The sequence below is a fragment of the Equus caballus genome, chromosome 1 (assembly GCF_041296265.1).
Source record: "Equus caballus isolate H_3958 breed thoroughbred chromosome 1, TB-T2T, whole genome shotgun sequence".
Taxonomy (NCBI): domain Eukaryota; kingdom Metazoa; phylum Chordata; class Mammalia; order Perissodactyla; family Equidae; genus Equus; species Equus caballus.
The window spans coordinates 144,948,082-144,968,736 of NC_091684.1; the positions used below are offsets into that span (position 1 = coordinate 144,948,082).

Sequence of the window (20,655 nt, forward strand, 5' to 3'; positions counted from 1 at the left end):
AATACAAAATTTTTAAAGAACTAAGTAAGTGACATAGAATTTGGAGAATGTGAGTGGAAAAGCTCTCATGAAATCCATCCAACAACAAGATCACACCACCAAAAAGTCTGGGAATGACTGACGTAATTTGGATTATTCAAAAAGAACTAATTGTTTTGTTTTTAACCCCATATAAATGACTTTGGGTGGCTTACAATCTGTAAAGCTGGGTAGGAAAGGGCTGTTTCTCTAAACAAGCTTCATGTTATTATACCACCATTTTTACTTGTCCCTCTGACTGCTATGTCCTTTCTGTTCCCTTCTTTCTCCCATAGTGAAATTCTGCTCATCTTTAAGCCCAGTGCAAGGGTGACCACCTAGGAGAAGACTTCCCTGGTTCCCTCCCCTCTCCCACGCCCTGCTATCCCCACAGCATTTGGTTTGAAGTATTGAGAGAGCATCTTTCATAGCATGTTTCAGTTAGTTGTTGTTCCATGCTACATCAACCATAACTACTTACGGGCAAGGACCTTATGTGTCTCCATCCTTTGTTCTTGGCCCACACCTAAAATAAAGCAGGCTACCCATAAATACTTGTTGAATTAAATGAGTGCCCATTCCCAGGTCTGACACAGTCCCTATACCAAAGGGAGTAGAGCCAGTTGGGTGAGAGGAGGGGTGGCCCTGATGGCAGTCCCCTCTGTGTAATTATCCCCTTCCAGTGAATAATGGGGCTTCAGCTCTGTGTCTGATTCTTTGATGAAGATGAAACTATTTAATCAGGTTTGGTTGCTTATCTCATCATCTCCCCACATCACACCCTTCCTGACGAGTTCATTAGCTGGAAGAAAAATTGATGACCTCGTTAGTTCTGCACATTGGTTCACTTAGGACAAATTGGAGCTTTAGAATGTTGCTCAACTCTGACCCATGGTGGGACAAGGTCTCATTCTCGGGATTGTTTGCATACACTGTGCCCTTGGTGCCTTTGTGTGATGGGTTGCCCAGGAAATTTCTGTTTGAAATAGTGTCTTTTCCGATGTAAATATCCGTCTCAGGTTTCTTCTCATCCTGCTCAGTGAGGAATACACCATTCCCTCACGGTGCTAAGTGTAGGCTCACCTTCTCTCCACTCCCCCACCTCAAATATTTTCTCTCTGCTACCCACTGAAATCCTCTCATCCTCTATGGCTTAGTTTACTTACTGGCCCCACCCCCATGCAGGAGACATTCACTGCATCCTTGGGGTCCTATCTCAGGTGAATTTGGAAGTAGCTGGAGCAACCAAAGGACCAGGACAGGAAAAATAAATCAGGACCATGGACAAGGACTGGAGAAAGGCACGTGGTGGCAGGGACTGCTGGCCTGTGTAAACTTGACCAAGGATCTGACACACCAAGTCTGCAGAAGTGGAAGGTGTGGCCAGTTCTGGCACTGTCCAGGGGACCCAGTTTGGCACTGAGCACAGTGGCCAGAAGAGCCTGGGCGGTAAGTGATCCTGAGGGTTAGAGGTAGAGGTTCAAGCGTTGTGGTCCTGGATGATGCTCTATTCCCTCTTCCTCAAATGTTCTTTCTCCCCCTCTAACTTCACCCTATTCTCCTGACAAATTCCTGTGCAGTTTTTAAAAGCCAGCTTTTTCTAGAAAGCCTTTCCTGTCATCCTCCCTGACATTGTTGGCCACTCCCATCTCTGTGTCAGCTCTCCATCTTGAACACATTTTAGTGCTGCGTTTGTCACACAGTGGTGTGATTATTCATGAAAAGGTAAGTTTCTTCTGCTTTCCAGAGAGGTCTTGAGAGTACAGATTTTTTTTCCTCCCGTGTATCCTGAGTACCAAACATAGGCCTGCCAACTAGTAACCATTAAATAATTATCTGTTAAATAAAAGAATGAGTGAATGAATGGTGGGACACCAGCTTGCAGCAGGAGGGCGTAGCCACAAAAGAATGGGGTAAGCATGGGCTCAATGGAGCTTCAAGGCTCCTGCCGAAGTCCAACTCTCAACTTTCGTAATATTGGCGCAGTGGAGTGTAATGCAAGGAAACTGAGGCAGACATCCAGTCCCATGGCTTGGACCAGCATTGTATCTTCTAAAAATGTTGACTTGGGTTTTTTTTTCTTTTTTTTTTTTGAGGAAGATTATCCCTGAGCTAACATCTGCTGCCAATCCTCCTATTTTTGCTGAGGAAGACTGGCCCTGAGCTAAGATTTGTACCCATCTTCCTCTAATGTATATGTGGGACACCTGCCACAGCATGGCTTGATAAGCGGTGTGTAGGTCCACACCCAGGATCCAAACTGGCGAACCCTGGGCCGCCGAAGCGGAACATGCGAACTTAACTGCTGCACTACTGGGCTGACCCCTTGACTTCGGTATTAACTGAATTATTATTAAATGTTTTTGACAGATGATAACATTATTGACCCTGGTTCCGCTGCTTCTTTTCACTGGGAGACTGTGTTTATACTGGGTTAGCTCTTCAATAGCTTCTTTTTCATTTTTTCCATTAAAAAAGATGGCTATAGCTTCATATGCTGCACACAGGCACATGGCTCATTGCTGGGCTAAACCTAGACGTCTAGGACCTTGCAGGCCAGCACCCTAGGGCCATGCTTATCTGGGAAAGGCTGTCAGACAGAGATCATTTGTTTGTAAGGAACAAAAACCCATTTCTACTAATGTAAGTAAAGCAGACAGTCACTGGGACACACTTAGTGAAGTGATGAATCTCCATTCTCGAGATTGCTAGTCACATGGCACCCCTGTACAAGGCTCTTTCAGTGTCCAATTCTGAATTCCTGGGTAGAGACTACATCTATGTATTGGCTTATCTTGGTTGGAGAAGCTATCCTGGACCAGGAGTGGAGTCTCAGAGTAGGAGAGCTGCCCCTTCCAGGAGTCATGTTCAATAAAGATTAACCTGGAAGAGAAACTGGGAACATCTCTGCTTACAAGAGAAGCTCGTTTAGAAGGCATAACTTAAAAATGAGTTAAAAGAAAGGAGCTGGGACCAAGAGGGAGCAGGCTAAAACTATCTAGGAGAACAAGGGCTTGGCAAAATCTAGGACAAATCTAGAGGACAGTGACAGGTTGTGCAACAGGAAATGGAAATGGCTTCCCTTTGTGAAGAGCTCTTCAGTTTGCAGAGCACATTCCTGTACACTGGCTGCCCACTGAGTTCCCCGAAGTCAGAACTGAGTCTAATTCAAATCTGTATTCCTTCATATCCCCCTTATCAGGACACCCGTTCCGGAACAAAGCAGGTGTCTGGCCAATGAAAACACTCCGTCCTCATGGTAAACCTGTGAGGCAGACATGACATAAAGTTGTCCCATTTGATGATGAAGGAAACAGAGGCTCCAAGTAGGTAACTGATGCGCCCAGGATCATACAGATTGTAAAGGATGAAAACAGAACTCAAATCCAAGGTTTGTCTCCTGGTAAAGAGGTCTTTCTGTGATACCATAAGGAATCATAAAGCAGCCTCAAAGATCAGGAAATGTGAGAGAGAATGTGTAAGGGGGTGACTTTGATGGGTATTACTATTTTAACAAGGTGGCCGTTAACTTCATTTCAACCCTATGAGATACACTTAGAACTTCAATTGTAAAATTTACAGTAAGGACCTTGTCTTTTTTCTGGGGAAAGGTGTCCTAAAATGTTGGTAAATTGAGCATGAGAGCTTAGTTTCATGAAAACACATCTGCCATCTGCCTTCCACTGGGCTTGTTACAAAGACACCTCTTTAAACCTTAGTGCCAGAGAGTGACATCTGGTTGCATAGCTTTCTCGGGAATTTCCAGGACTTTGTTCAGAACCAATTAAGCCCACCTGTTCTATCTCCCCCACAGGAGCTGGAACAGGCAAAAGGGGTTAATGGGCTTGTGTAACGCAGTGCTCCCCAGCACTTATCAAATGCTGCTCTCACCTCTTCCGTGCCTCCACCTATAAATGTTAACGAGGCAGGAAAGGTTTGACGTTGACAGAGAGGAATCAGGATTCCATTTTTGACAAGTTGACAAGTGGAGGAAATTCATATATTATACGGCTGGGAGCAATGGCTTTCGCTCTAATTTGTTATACTGGTTCCTATCCATAGTTTTCTCTCTCTTTTTTTTCTGAAGCTTACCTGTGTTCCAGAGCAAATGTGGGTGGCCTGAAGCACCTTTCCATCTTGCTCTGGCTGTGGTGTTTTTAACGAGCCGCTCTCTTGAGCCCTTTCCTAGTGAGGGCTGTGTGCTGCTGGATATCCTGGCCTTCTTCCCCATCCACACTCTTGGGTCTTCCGGGCCATTCTCCCGCGGAGAGAGTTTGCTCTATGAATAGGTACCTTTGATAGAGCACAAAACCCCGCTGGGTGCGCACCATGTTGTCTGCCACCCTGAGCATCCATGTTTCCTGAAAACAACCTTGAGAATTTAGCTGTATACTCTCCCCCTCTGGGCTGCTCTGTCACTTAGCCTGTCACCAGAGAGGATTTGGGACAACTGAAACTGCTACCCCTAGGGTGTGGTGAATTGTTGCTCTGCATTAGAGGTTTAAATTGAAGTGACAAAACCTCCTAAGAACCTCTTACCTATAAAGGGCGTGGTGATTAGCATGAGGAGCCATGTGGACTAACTAGTATGGGAAGCAGACAGCCACCAAGAATAAAGGTGGCCACAGGAGTAGGTGCTCTCCCAGTTTCCCAGTCTGATTGGTTTGGTTAATTACTCTTGCCTCCAAGCCACCTTATGGAGTCACCTGCCAGCCCACAGATGGACTCTTGTGTCATGTGCTCATCTAGTCTCCAGTCAGTGGCTGCCCCTGAACAAGGAAAGTCAGTGCTCCTCCCTGTTAAGGGAGCTGAGGACAGGGCAGTCCCAGCTAGGAGATGACACTGGGCATGGCAGACATCCTGACTGTCATGATCAGAACAGACAGCCCATGACTCATGCAGACAGACGGCCAGTGGGGAAAGAGGTGGGGTTGAAGAATAAGGTGGCTTTCTTTGTTTGCCAGCAGAAGCCGTAAAAGACCTGAAACTTGAGTGAACACAGCTGGCCCATAATGTAACTCTTTTTGCTGCACAAAATAGCTGTGGAATGCCCCTCTCTCTTTCACATGTCCATTGTGAGTATTTTTGGTAACGCCTGTTCCCTTCAAGCCTGCCCTTTCTGTCATTGACATTAGATCTTACATGCATAATAATCATAGTGCACATCTGTTTTTGCTTGCCCAGCTTTTCTTTTCTCATGTTTTGATAGCACTTCTCAGTTTTCCATTGGGGAACGCCTCCCCACTTTTAATCCATGTTCTTCAAATGGAGCTGGTCTTATTCCCATTTCCAACTGTCCAATCTCATCTTCTTGGATGTGGTGATTGGTTCAAGAATGGCCACATGGCCCAAGCCTTACCATTGAGAACCTACTTACTACTTTTGCTAACATTTTGGGAAAGAGTCTGTCTCTGAGATTGAAGGATCTAAGGTCCATATAAATATGGAACTGCTGGGGCCCTTTTTGCTGCCATGGTGGCCCAACAGAAGAGAACCACCAATAGTTAGAGACATTGTCCTGATGAAATCATTTGAGCCCCTTTGTTTAGCCAAACCTGACAACAAGTAAACCTCTGGACATCTCAATGATGTGCACAAATAATCCCCACCACTACCACCTTTTTGTGGCTAAAGCCAGTTTCAATGAGTTTCCACCATTTGCAATCATAAGAGTCCTGAATGATCCAACAATGTTCCAAGGGGTTGGAGATAAGGGGACAGAAGGAAGAGATTTGTCCTCTGCCCAGCCCCAGGGTTACCCCTAGGGGCTCTGTCTGATTCCACAGACCCACTGGAAGCCTCAGTCCTGGGGAATGAGTTCTAAGGTTCTAGTTGGCATCTAGGATACAAGGGCTCAGAGAACCCTTCTCCCCTCTCTCCATTCCCCACCAAAGTAGGGGATTAAGTCAAAGGCACTGGGGTTGGCTTTTCATTCTGGGTTCCTAGAGTCTCCCACTTAAAATTTACCTCTGGATTCTTTCTTTGTATTTAGGCTCTGAGAGACCTGGCCTCATTATCTCATGCTACTGAATTGTCCCCTATTCTATAACTGGTGCAATGAGAACCCCTGGGCTGCCCTCCATGCAGGAGCAAGTCTTCTCCTCAGAGAGGAGTACACAGGCAATTAGTTCTAGGCAAGGGAGAAACACGGCCTCTTCTCTTCTTTTCCTGGGGGATCTCTTTTTTCCTGGTCTTAGCAAGAGTAAGATCTATTTGGGGTATGGGTCAAGGGGAGTGAGGCCAAAGAGATCACTAGGCCAGCTTGGCATCTGGATCATGATCCTGTCTATCAGCTCCAGTCACCACAAGACCTTCTCTCCTCTCCTATTCCACTGCTCTAACTCTTCCTTGTCACTATCCTGCCGTTGCAGCTACTTGTGAGTACCACACTGCTGACAGTGCACCAGGAGAATGCTGGCATCTAGGCCAGGGCCCGGCTCCCTGATGCTCCCAAGCCAGGGAGATTTCTGCTCTCCTTAACTCCGTGCTATTCTTTGTCTCTGGCCCCTCACAGCACTGCCTGTGCTCAGAGCCTTTCCTGTAAACAGCTCCTTCTACTTCTGGCCCCACCCCTCCCCTCCAGGGCTGAAGCCAGTCCAGGGGAGTGGGGACAGATGGCAGGCTGTCTCTCTGGAAGTCCCATCTTTCTCCTTCACACATAATAAACCACATACACAAACAACTCATGTAAATAAACAGCCAAAGTCCAGCTTTCAGGCTGAAATCAGATAGAACAGCCTGTTCTGTCATTCCAAGAAAACCCTGACCACGAGAAGCCTAGGAGGTTGAAGAAGGTATTTACTTTTTAGTTAAATACAGACTCTACTTTTCAAATGTCAAAATGCTCACATAAGAAAGTTGCCTATTGTTCACTTGTTAACAAAGGGGTCTTTTCCCACACCAAGGCAAGTTTTCTTTTTCAGCTGCGAGCTAATTTCTCTCTCCGCTAAACAATGATTCCCTGCTCTCTCTCTCTCCTGCTTACAGACACTATTAACATCCCACAGGAAGTGGTGTTTGTACAGTGCTCCTTGATTAACGAATCTCCAGGGAACAAACCTTCTCTGTAGGATGTGAGGCTGTGCTCAAAAAAACTTCATAAATCACGCAGCCACGCTACCTGGGCTGGCAGCGGCATGCTGGCCACACTCGGTGCATGGCTCATGTTTACTACCACCATGCTGAAGGTAAGAGGACAAGAGTTGTTCCCTGCTCCCAGGCTTTTCTAGTCCATATCCTTCCGCCTCCCTGGATGGGGATGGTGCTTAGTCTCATTCCTCCTTCCTGCTCCCTCTTCTCTCTCTTCCTCTTCCCCCCTCCTCCCTCAGATCCTTTTGTTCCCCCCCCAGCCTCCCCGACAAACCTTAGAGTGAAAAATGAACCTAATTCACACTAAATATTAAGCTGAATCTTAAAAAAAAAAATAGGCTTCTCTGACCCCTGGTAAAGGAATCCCCAGGCACCAAGGTAGATTTCAGCAAGCAGGTCAAAAGAGGTGGGAAGGAATGAGTCCCTAGAATAAGGCTAAAGTCTACCCAACTGGCTATGATTGCAGATAACAAAAATTTAGATCTTTGCCACTAACACTGGTTCAAGGCCTCTTCCTCTCTGACTTTTGTCCCTTGTCCAGTGGAGGAACGCCTGCCCCAAGAACAGGTTTTGTGAGGCTTGACGCTTATGCAATCTGGGGGATGGTGTGGGGGCCTTACCAAAAATTACAAAATGACAGATACAAAATTAGGTATGAATGAGAATATTTATTTAGAATATTAATAGAAATCAAAATAAATGATAAATTTTAAAATACCATAAGCATCACAAAATCCAGGAAAATAACATTAATTAGACCCATCATTAATTATCTGCTTGGCATACTTCTGTAATACTTTCCCCCCAATATTTTATAGCTACAGTTTGATTGCCTTCTCAAATGACAATTCTGCAATATTTTCTATAGTTTGTTTCATTTAAGATCTGTAAGACTTCAGAACATTTCAAGTTTTCTTGTGCAAGGACTAATCTTAAATATTTTTTGAAATAATATCATGCATTAGCCATTTTGTTTTCAAAGTCCTAATGATGAGCACACAGTATATGAATTTTGTCTTATCTTCATTCATGTCGTATTTTGTAGAGAAGCGTAAAATGTGTGACTTGGTTCAATATTTTTGTGGAAATGCATAAAGCATACAACTTGTCACAGAGAAGTATCAGCTGTTTGTAATACTGCTAAAAGTTTGTGCCTGTAAACCCAAGGATTCTTACATATTCTGAGTCATGCAATTCTTAACAAATTTTAGAAAATATATAATAATTATAACCCTGAATTATTGAGTTTATTGTTGACAGCAGATGCAACTTCTATTCTGACTAGGTGGTGATGAGAACTGGATCCTCCTCTTCTTATTTTTCACATCTGATGATTGGAAGAATTTTCCATGTATTTCTGAATGCATTTTAGAAGGTATTTCTCTTCCCTTCCCACATATGTCTGGTGTAGGTTGCAAAGGACACAGACACATGGCACTAGCATCTCTTGCCCTGCACCTGTATGGGCCAGCAAAGTGGGCAATAGGAGTATTCCTGGAAGATGTCCCTAGACCAGGATGGTAAGCGATAGTGGCATAACTCCTCATGGAAGAGACCCTGAACTACAGAAAATACAATCCACTGAACCCAATTGAAATGCATCTCCAACTCAACTTCCCCTCAGGTGAATCCGCAAGCTGCTCATGACCACTTTAACACCACACAATGTTAGGGTCAGAATGAAAGAGGGGGGGAAATCGGGTTAAAAAGAGATGGGGTCTTAAACCACTTGTTAACATGTTATGGCTAAAATATCTTACTTTTGCAAATTTTACAAACACACACAACCACGTGAACAAATTGCAAGAGCCCCTCATGAGATCTGGGAAAGGTTTTTCCAAGTGAGGGGCACTGAAGCCTGATTTTTGTTAGCTTCACAATCTAACCTGCCTCTGCTTATGAACTGCTGGATGTGGCCAAACCAATGAGCCTCTCCCTCTTCACCTGCTTCTTCCTTGACCTGGAAGCCCCCTGCACTGACGTGAATCTGACAGCCCCTCCCTCCAGACTGCCTCTGGACCAGTACTCACTCCACTGCCATCAGCCTTCTCCTCCTGAGCCCAGGTCAGGCCTCCCCCTTCCACCTCTCCTGACCTCAACTTGACATTGTTTCCTCTACTCCAAGAATATCAGATGAATTTTTATTGCCCCATTTGTTTTTATTTTCACAAATCATCAGTGACTTTTTTACACTGTAAATGCCATTTTATTTCTGTCTATATTCTATTCTGTATTCTTTCTGTATTAATTTTGCTTCTAGGTTTGAGCTTTTGACCAAGAGCTTCCCCAGAATGCATCCTCTCTGTTTCAAGGCTGCATTACTCTGCTGAGATTGGGTAGAGTCTTGGCCTCTGATGCTAGGGACCTCTACTTGGCTGTTATCCCTTAGAGGTATTTGGTTTTGTTTTCATCTGTCTCTGAATGAGTGATCGATGCAGTGAATTAGTCAGGACTCTTTCAGTTGCAGGTGATGGACATCCCAACTCAAGGGAGCTTGAGCAAAATGAAAGGGAATGTTTTTGGCTCATGTAACTGGGAGGTACAAGGTTAGTTCTGACTTAAGTACAGTTAGATCCAAGGGCATAGACAGTGTTGTCTTCTTTCTCTTTATCTCTTCATCTCTTGGCTCTGCTTCTATCTATGTGTTGGCCTTGTTGTCTTCTATTGTAAATGGACAGTGAGGTACATGGCTGCTAGCAGTTTCAGGCTTAGGGCATAAGCAGAAAGAGCCTATCCTTCTTGGTGTGTACTATTAAACCTCGTGGAGTGACTCTGGTTGGCTATGCCTTGGTCACATGCCTTCTCTTGGCTTAGTCATTATAGACAGGACATGGGGAAACAGGACTCGCCAGACCAGGGTCATTTGCCTACTCCTGCCTCAAGGGACTTGGGCAGTAACAGTTGGCACCTGCTCCTCACATCTTATGATTAGAGTGGAGAGAAGTGCCCCAAATGAACAGAGAGGCATCCTAGATAAATTGAAACAACATATATCCCCTACACATAAGTAAAGCTCAATATTATTTACAAATGGAAATGTTTTTCATTAAAATTTATGTAATATCTTCCTTATTTCTCTAAATTTTGCAATTTTATTCCATCAATCTGGAAGTCATTTAAAATTAGCCTGGCATACAACATCTTTGATATTCTATTATTTTCCTATATTTCAATTAGGTCCTTGTTGTATGTCGGTTTCCCAGAAATAGGTTCTGAGACTCGGAGATGTATGTGCAGAATGGAGAGTGAAGGAAGTAGGATTGGGCAGAGGAGGAATTGAACTGCAATGTGGTTGCAACAGAGGCTTCAGGTGATCTTATGGGTGCTTTGGAACTGGGATGGCCCTTCAGAGTTGTCCCAATTGAGGCAAGGGAGGTCAGGACTTTATATCCTCCTTTGAGCAGCCATTGAACGGAGGCTGCCCCCAGGAGCAGCTCTGTGGCTGAAGGGAGTGCCTGGGGAGGACTCAGCTGTGAGCCCTCAGTAGCCCACACTCCCAGCAGCTGGGACAGTGAATTGGTAGTCCTGAAGGGGCTGGTGAGTAGTGCTTCAGTGGATGGCCAAAGAGCGGGGAAAGGACTCCCATAATTCTGATATTTAAATATTAAGGGCCAAGTATGGGGCGGATGTGCCCTTATACATCTTATCACTCATTATTTTTCTTTATAGTCACAGATACTGAGTCGTTCACTTTAGAATCTATATTTTAAACTGTTATTTCCAATGTGATGAATGTTCTTGTTTCAAAACGCACGATATAGATCCAAATTCTGATGTATTCTGTAGAATCACTATAAACGTGACTTAAAGGTAGAATGCAGGGTAGTTCTGAGGGCCCACGATTATGCTGTGGACCTGGAGCCCTGCCTGCTGATGCAGAGCTGTCTGTCTGCTAATCCTTCAAATCTTAGGCTCTGTCAGGCCAGGGAGACGAAAGCACCACACTCAGGTCACCACCCTCCTTAGCACTCATTCCTCTCAGCTGCCCACCCTCCCAGCAGCCTATCGACCTAGTAAGTTGGAGCTGGCAGGTGTGACTAATCCTGCTTTGCATCTCTCTTAATCAGTTTGGGCTGCTGTAACAGAATATGATACCCTGGGGTCTCAAACAGTAAACATTTACTCCTCACAGTTCTGGAGGCTGAGATCAGGGTGACAGCATGGTGGGGTTCTTGGTGAGGGCCCTCTTCCTGGTCTACAGATGGTTGCTTTCTTGTTGTGTCCTCACATGGCAGAGAGAGAACGACAGACAGAGAAAGTGGGGGAGAGAACCAATCCCAGGGGGGTCCACCCCATGACCTCATCCAAACCCAATTGCCTCCCAAAGACCCTACCTTCAAATACCATCACATTGGGAATTAGGGCTTCAACATATGGATTTGGGGGGGACACAGACATTCAGTCCATAGCAGCATCTCTGGTTTAGACCTTGGGCTATCAGCATTCACAATCCACCTTTCTTAGCCTCTTTAGCTACATCTCCTAGTTTTAGACCTCTTTTGAAACTATGCCTATATTCCCATTTTTAGAGTAAGAGACCTTTGAACCCTCTCTCATATGCAGAATCTTGGGATTGCTCAATCTGCAGGCCTATGTGGACATGCAGCGTGGATTTTCCCCCAGCTGGTCTGTTTATAGACAGATCTCATGCTGCTTCTCCCCCATTCATCTCCCACCACCACTTCTAATGAGTCAGATGACTTCCCATTTGAGCTGAGCTGTAAATGGGTTTAAAGCAGAAATCCCAAATGGCATCCCAAGGATGAGATCTGGTGGGCAGCTGAATTTTGTTTGACCTATATCATGTTTTGAAAAATTTGAGCCAATATTCAACAGTCTGGAGATTTCTCCCACAATAAAATCTGGATTTCTCTTCTCTTAAAAAAAAATCAGAGAATCCAGCGATGCAAGTAGGCATTTTTACATGGCAACACTTGGCTCAAGCTGAATAAGTCACCACAGGTCCCACTACTCACTATTGTTTTACACTTGCTTCCTTCACTTATTTATGTTAACTGCCTGGATTCTGTAGTTTACACCCGTGGTCTAAGTTAGCATTCCTCCCAGGTGGTACTTGGCATCCAGTGCAAGTTGTTGGCAGAGAAGAAGGGCCAAAAGCATGATGCAATCAGGACTGAGGTGAAGAAGAAAATCAAACCCAGGGTTTTCGATAACATCGTGTTTCCTGATGCAGACAAGTTAGGCTTGCCTCCTTTGTCGATTTCACAGGAGGAATGACATTTCATCTGTGGAATGCATTGTGGTTTTGGACAGAGATGGTCCAGAGTGACTGGATGGTAACCTCTGCCACTTGTTACTCATCTGTTGCTAAGGAAGAGACTCAGAAAATGTTGGAAAACTATGTGTCATGTTCCCTCCTCCTGGGTCACGGATGTGGCCAAGTGGAAATGTGAGATGTGTTGCCAAAGAGAAGATTCCTTTGTTTGACACAAGGAACAGCATTTGATTTCCCTGTCTTAGGAACAATTTCCTTTACAGACCGGCAAGGCACGCCTCTGAAAACTCAAGGCAACCTGCCCCGGGTAGACATTTGTTTATTTGAAGGCTAACTGAGGATGAAGAAAATATAGAAGGAAAGGAATAAAAAATTGATTACTCCAAAGCAGCAGAGATGCCAATGGTGGCAGATAAATGGGTTTTCTCTGTAAAATATGAGAACTATTACTTGGCTTATACTCGGCCCTACCAATTTTAAAAAGCAAAATACCTCCATTCAGATCTTCTAGTTTTAAGTATGCTTTAAATCAATTGTAATGTTTTCTTGCTTTTCAAAAATAAAAAAAGGTTTAAATTAGAGAAGCGGATTGTGTTGGGAGGGCGTGTCTTCTTTGCAGAGCTGGGGCTGGAGGGGCGGGTGCATTTGCAGACTTCATTATACCGAGTACTCTGCTCAGTCTCTGCTCTCCTACCCCTACCCCATGCCTTCCCTTGGCACATTACTTCCTGCAACACATACATTTCTTAATTTAATGGGTTCATTAGTCTATTATAGCTTTTCCATACCTAGAATGGGCCAGAGTGGTGATGAATGGTTTATCAGGAAAGCAGCTCGAGGATAGGACTTCATAGACATCGTGGCAGCAGCTTAATCAGGAAATCCAAGAGGCTTTTGGTGGTGGGAGGGGAGAGGAAAGGACATTTGGATCAGCAGAGAATTTCTTCCCCTAGGTCTTCTGACTCAGAAACATTAAAAAATCTAATGCAGCTTTATTCTCCATCCTCCTTTAAGCCTTAAATGTCTGCCTTTTGGGCATGGACTGTAATAGACTAGGGCTTTAGGACCAGTTTCTCTGAGAAGCAGCCGGTGTTCAAGAAGGGCCCTTGACACCATTCTGACTTAATGCTAGACACATCTGCAGCTACTTGGACAAAATTGACATTGTCTGAGTGCAAAGCAATCGCCTAGCGCAGCGTTAGGGAGCACTTACTCTTGAGCCGAGCTACCAGACAGCCAATCTTGACCTTTAGGAGTTCAGAGATTAGATTTCGTTGCTGCAGGCGTTGAAGATATTGTTAGGAATTTGTTGCTATTCAAAGCAGATTTCAGGGGTTACCTATGGGTTTAATTCATCGCATCAATCATTTTTTGGAAAGTTCTTTTAAAGCCAAGATAGCTTCAAATAAAAACTAGGATTACTTTTACATTGATTGTCAGTAGTTGGTGAGGAGCAAAGGGGGAACACTCTTGAGATGCTGTTAAAGTTTTCGTATTTGTTCCTTCGCTGGCAGGCGATCTGTGGTATTGGAGAGAAAAGGCATGTTTCTTCAATAGGTATTCGAGGCTGGTGCTGCAGGAAACAGGCAGGAAATAAGAATAAGGATTTGACTCCCCTCTGGTGTAGATTTCTCGAGCCCTTTAACCCATGCAGTGCCCAGATCTCCTGCAGGTTATCTCAAAGTGCCTTGTTTAAAAGAAGACCTGTTTAAGCCAAGAGGGGTTAAAAGGGGCTTATTTCGTTGAGCTAATGCATATAGGTACCCAATCTCTTCCTCTGTGCGTGGATGTGTATCTGTGTATGCACCTGTGGAGCTTGCGTGTGTGTGTGTGCACGCGTACACATATGGGCAGCCTCCCTTATCTGGAGGTCAGCTTCCCAGCTCCTGCAGCCCTCTTGATCCCCGGAGGTGTATAGAAAATATTTCTGAGGGTGACTGGAAATGAAGTGCCGCACAGTGGCTGGACTCAAGCCATGTGCTTTCCTTCTTGCAACAGACTTTTCTCTGATCCTTATTGATTTTTATTTACCATGCAATTCCTATTAAGCTCTTTTACTCAGCTCCCCAATGCACAGTCGATTAAACACCTCGAGGAGACTTTATCGCCATTGTTTTTCTTCACCTCTCCAAATTTGCTTCTTATTTCTCAAAGAGGGAGTTTGCACTAGGTAATCCTACAGCACTGATTTTATTGCACCCAGAAGGTGATAAGGATTGCTTTTCAGGGGAGGGACAGGAGCAGCAAAAGAAACATGAACGAGAGCCAAGGAAGGGAGAGGATGCAAACATTGCAACAGGGAGAGAGCTGTCACCGCACAGCATAATAATGGGGACCTGAGACATCAATGAAAGGTTACACACATATGTTTAGTTTAAGAAGCCAGGTTAATGGGTAATTATTATAAAATACACTTTAGAAAGATTTTTCTCTAAAACCGTCAACACAAAATTTTCTTGCTGGAAAGAGGAAACCTCATTGTCAAGATAAAGTGTATCTTTGGAGTGGTTGTTTCTTGATGCTGTTGAAGATAGGAGACTGTTTTACGGCAGGTGCGTATCAGGTGAGCAATGTACCTTGTTGATGATGCTCAGCATTGTGTCTACGTGGCACTCTGCAGAACTTCAATGGGGAAATAAAAAGGAACCGAGTTCTCTTGTCTTCCACTCAAGTGAAAGATGCAATTGCCAGGCCATTCTCCCTATCATTGGCAGAAGAGTTCCTGTGTACCAGATATCATACCCCACGGGTAGGTATTACTGCCCATTGGGCAGAGAGAAAAATCGAGGCTCACAAAGTTAAGTAACACGCCTCAGGTAACACGACCACCAAAGCACATCACTGGGATTCAAACTCAGCTTGTCTATTTAAAGGTTCTTGCTGGCACCACTAAACCAAGGTATGGCTCCCACACAGAAGAGTAAACTGAGGCACGTGCAGCTAAATGGTCTTGAACAAATTGCAGAAAATAACCAGAACAAATATTTCATTCTCAGTCCACTGGCCTTCTGCTAAACCAGACTTTGATCTCTCTATATAAATTATATATGTATTAATAGCCACTGGGAATTCATAATTTGCCAGGTATAAACACATATACATGCACAATACATGCATTATAAAGAGTGATTACTAATTGCTTTTGCACTTGTGGAAATACATTCATATGTGCGTTATAAAATATGGCAGAGCATTTGTACCAGGCTTCCAAACCAGCATGGTGTCGTGTCTTGGATTCATCCATGTACAGACTGTGGTCAGGCAGTGGTTTCCAGGGCAGCCAGGGGAGTGACTGACTTCTCAGCCAACCCTGAGATCGAGGTTGAGTCTCTTAGAATTCATGGGTAAGGATGCAGTTTATTTACAAGAAATACAACCCTGCTGCTGCTGGAGAAGTAATTGGGCCAAGCACTATCCTCTGGACATGAGAAGTTAATGAACTGGGTGAATTGGACTTGCTTGAGTTTATTTTAAAAATCTTTATTACAAAGGCAATACATCTTTATTGCATAAAATTGAGGAAGTACCAATAAGGAAAAAGAAATAATAAAACTCACGCACGGTTCTACCAATTAGAAATAACAAAACCAAACAAGTTGGGATATAGCCTCCTCTATGTAAACCTGTATTATTTATGAAAGGCTCATAATGTATATTCTGTTTTGTAACCAGCTTATTTCACTTAAAAATATTGGGGCCATTTTTCCACGTCATTAAATATTCTACAATGTCATTTTCTTTGGCTGTGGGATAACTTATTGAATGGATGTGTCATTGCCTATGTTTATTTAGTTAATAACTTACCTAATGTGTTTCTGTTGAAGGCCTCAGAACCACAGCCAGATGAATGTACGTCTTGAAATACTACCACCCAAAACAGTGTCCTCCTTCCTGCTATTACTAAATGGTGAATGAAAGCTACAGGCCACATCCCTTCAGGTCCTAACGCCATACGAGGTAACACACATGTGCAGACGCTCTGAGATAAGCCCTGGGCCGGTCAGCGCTTATTACTGGTCATTCCCACTCCCCTCCCTCATGCAGTAAACGGCCCTTGCGGTGTGCGGCACTTACGCTTCCAGAGCGCTTCGTCCTCTAGTCTAATTGTCACCGCTGGGTGCTGGGTCAGTCTAATCCTTACAGAAGGGAGGGGACTGAGGCTCAAGAAGCTGCAGTGACTTATCAAAGATCGCCCCAACTGTGAGTCTCAAAGCCGGATTCTGAACCCAGACTTTCAGATTCTAAGTTCACTGGAATTTCTATTGTAATGTGATGCTGTGGGAAGAGGAAGGAAAGGAGCGAGGGAGGGAGGAAGGAAGGAAGGAGAAAAGCTGTAAAAGACAAACAGGCTTGGGGCCGGCCCCGTGCCCAGTGGTTAAGTTCGCGTGCTCCACTTCGGTGGCCCAGGGTTTTGCCGGTTCGGATCCTGGGCGCCAACATGGCACCGCTCGTCAGGCCACACTGAGGCAGCATCCCACATACCACAACCAGAGGCACTCACAGCTAGAATATACAACTATGTACTGGGGGGCTTTGGGGAGAAAAGAAGAAAGAGAAAAACAAAAAGGCTGAAATGGCATCTGTGGCCCTGGTGCTCTGTGGGCGGGCAGGGAGGGCAAAGGGCGCCCCCAGTCCATCCTGTATGCACCTGTCTGCTTACCTCCCACCTAGATAACAGAGGAACAAGACCAGCTGGTTTCTCAGGCTGCAGACTAGGGGTCTCAAAAAACAAAGCCATTTCTCTCTGTGTTTTTGCAGTCACCGAATAATCAACAGCACGTATTCGTGGCTCGCTCTCCGCAGCTCCCTCTTCTGTCCTACTCTGCAGGGTGGAGGAGCACTGGTCACTCTGAGGAGACACCTGGCACTGGGATAACAGCTGAAGGAGTTGGGCCCGAGGACGGGGCTGGACCTGAGATGTGTCTTCATGCATCCGAGGGGCTGGCCTGAGCAAGAGCAGTTAGACCTGAGCTCTGAGGCCTCCTAGGATCAGACACAGGGCCAACGGGTGAAAGGCTCAAGAAAGTGATTTCTACTGGTTCTCAGAAGGGATTTTCTTACCGCCAGTAGAATCAGCTCCTTGGCAGCCAGTGGGGCCACAGACTTCATGGACAGGGCACTGACTTTGGAGTTTCTCTGGGTGTGTATCTCGTTCTGACTCTTATTAGCTGTAGGCCACGTGAAAGTCATGCAATGTGTCTGAGTCCCAGTTTCCTCATCCATAGAAAGGAGGGGGGAAATTGAGGTAAGTACTTATAAGGATATGAAATAATGTAAAGTGTGTGGATATGCGTAAAATGCCAGGCATATGTCAGGAAGCCCATAAATGTTGGCTTCCGTGTTCCTTGCACCTGGAGTTACATCAGAGAGGGTATTAAAACTGCATAGGTGGTCTGTTAATTTTAAAGGCCTCATCAGAATCTGAGAGTCTTGTGATTTTGTGACTTGATGAAATTGTCTGTGTGTCGGGGGGGGGGGCGGGGGAGACGTAGTGACGAGGTAAACAAAGCTCCAAGGAAAAAGCTGATAATTTGAATAGACTTATCTGAAGTCTCTGGCTGTGAATGAAGTAGGCTCTGTTTCTCTAAAGTGGCCACAGGTTGGCTGGGGAGGCCTTCAGCCCCTCCAGGGCCTCCTCAGTGTCTCTAAGACAACCCAGATAAATACACAGTCTAAGCCCAAATTGTTTGCTTGCTGTGGAAATTCACCATCAACGTAAGTCCCCTACCTGCCCCTCACCCCGGTTCTTAAGCCCCTCTCATGTAGAAAACTGGGGGCTCTCTTGTCCTATAACTTAGTGAACTTGATCAATGTGATGAGAACACTCTGAAGATAAAAATGCATGTTCTGTTGTAGTCTTGCCAGTGGTTAATGATTCCATGGATGAGAGTCAGGTGTTAAGAAGCTACGTTTAGTTTTTAGGATGCCAGTATACCACTTCATTCATCCCCAGAGTCGGCTCACCTCCCATGGCTCCTAATGCTGGTTATCCACAAGGAGAAGCAAGTACTTAGAACACGTGTCATTGGGGTAGCATTAGGAGAACCCAAGAAAAATCATCCTTCCTGTGAAATGTTTTTTGATCCTAGAGCAGGATTGGTACTCTTTGCAGAACAGTAAACTATCAAACTACTTTTACTTGACATTCGATTTATTTGTTCTTTCATCCGTTTAATTAATTAACATGTATTTATTGAGCACCTCGCTGGGCCCTGGAAATATAACGCTGATTCACAAGGTCCCTGCCCTTAGGAAGTTTTGAGTCTAGTGGGAAAGTGTTGCTCTGAAACTCAGGGACATAGGTTGTGGTCTGACTTGCCATGGGGGCTGTCACATCACTGTCACCAGACTGAGGGAGAAGTCTGGCTCTCTTGGGCATGGTGCCACAGCACCCTGGACCCTTGCTGAGCCAGGATCCTATTGTGGAGGCAGAAGGATGGGGTCACTCACGTACTGCCTCGAAGATAGAGAAGAGCAGGTGGTGAATCATTTGCAAGGCTTCATAAGCTTCTAAGGGTAAGTCTGAAATAAATAAATGAGCCAAGTAAGTGATACAGAACTTACTAATGAATCAGACCAGAAATGTTCATTTTTCTGTTTCCTGTGCTTTTGTGCTAGTTTTTAAGGGCATGTACTCTCTATCCATTATCCTGAGCTAAAACAACTTGGTCTTTCCTTCTCTTCCCACCACATCCTCAACAGTATATCTCATTTAAAATTCCCATTTTATCCTATTTTCTTTCAGTATGTCCCTCTCATCTAAGGTCAGTAGTGGCAGGGCAAAAAAATTCTAATCTATCTCCAAGCTTGGTCCCCAACTTCAAGGTCTCCCTTGGGAAAGACTGTCACAGTCTCTGGGGATAAGCTATGGGGAGGGGAGGGGCCGTCCCGGTGGCACAGCGGTTAAGTTCGCACGTTCTGCTTCAGCGGCCCCGGGGTTCACTGGTTCCGATCCCGGGTACGGACATGGCACTGCTTGGCAAGCCATGCTGTGGTAGGCGTCCCACATATAAAGTAGAGGAAGATGGGCGTGGATGTTAGCTCAGGGCCAGCCTTCCTCAGCAGAAAGAGGAGGATTGGCAGCAGATGTTAGCACAGGGATAATCTTCCTCAAAAAAATAAATAAATAAAATAAAATAAGAAGATATGGGGAGAGGAGAGGGAAGTAACAGTCACTAAAGCACCAATGTGAAGGGCAAGGTCGTGATAACCATGATAACAGCCCCAGATCCCTATCCCGGAAATCCAAGAGTCTGACACACCAAGATTTTCCTGAAGTTTGTAGCAAACTCCCTGGGTGGCAAAACCAGGCCCTGAACTGACATGAATCTATTTATAGTCTTGTATTTATCCTACTTAATATGAATATTCATACACTTCATTAAAGAAATATTAATGTGTTTAATTATGAGATGCTGCCACATACCCTGTTGGGGGTGTTATGTAATTTATGGAAAGTGCCCCATATTACCTTTCTAAAATTCAAAAAATTCTGAATTCTTAAACACACTGGTCTCATGGATTTCTTTTAAGGGGTTGTGGAACTATTTTTTTTTTCAGTCTGTCTTATGATCTCATCTTTATCTTTTATAGAGATAGATTTTCTTTAATTTTCTTGCGAATACCAAGTAGATGCCTTTCTAAAATTCTTTTTGCTTTTTAATCATGTATGTTTTCTCCCACAATACCCCAAATTAGCTTTTATTTCTTGAATACTATGCTTAGCACCTTGGATTTTTTTTCTGTAATTAAAGGCAAAAGTCCCCATGTATTTTTCTATCTTGTTTTTTTAACAACTTTATTGAGGCATAATTTATGTATCATAAAATTCACTTGTTTTGAGTCTATAGTTCAATGACTTTTAGTAAATTTACAGAGTTGTGCGACCATCGTCAGAATCTAGTTGTAGAATATTTCCACCCCCTCAGAAGAAACTTCACGTCCCTTTGTACTTACTCCTTATTCCTACCCACAGGCAAATGCTAATCTACTTTCTGTCTATATTTTTGAGACCAGGCTCTATGTCAGCCACAGTGCACACCATTCTCTTGAGGAAACTGAGGCTCAAGTAAGTCGTGAAGGATAAAGTTGAGATTTGAGGCAGGTCCTCCTGACTACAGAGTTCATGATCTTTCCAAGGGCTGCTAGAGGAGGTCAAGAGTGGCCTCTCACTGAACAAGATCCGAAATGACAGTGGCCCAGGCACAGAGGTTGGAGGCAGGAGTGACCATTATCAAGGTGGTGAACTGGATGACCTTTAGGCTCCAGCCAATTCTGGGCTTCTGGGATTTTTATAAATCCATAAAACACCT

At 44.5% G+C, this 20,655-nt stretch overlaps 1 long non-coding RNA gene across 10 annotated transcripts in view; it reads left to right on the forward strand.

Annotated features, from left to right (window-relative positions):
* LOC102149812 (uncharacterized) overlaps positions 1-18,484 on the forward strand; it is a 30,921-nt gene extending 12,437 nt beyond the window's left edge. Inside the window, exons 2-8 of one of the 10 annotated variants that reach the window (XR_011439941.1) lie at positions 1,239-1,467; positions 3,221-3,409; positions 4,986-5,093; positions 7,006-7,205; positions 8,393-8,482; positions 16,168-16,300; positions 17,102-18,484. This is a non-coding gene — a long non-coding RNA (uncharacterized lncRNA). The remainder of the gene's footprint in view (positions 1-1,238; positions 1,468-3,220; positions 3,410-4,985; positions 5,094-7,005; positions 7,206-8,392; positions 8,483-16,167; positions 16,301-17,101) is intronic. The other 9 variants (XR_011439922.1, XR_011439934.1, XR_011439937.1 and 6 more) reach the window with 9 other exon arrangements.
* Positions 18,485-20,655: the final 2,171 nt, after the last annotated feature.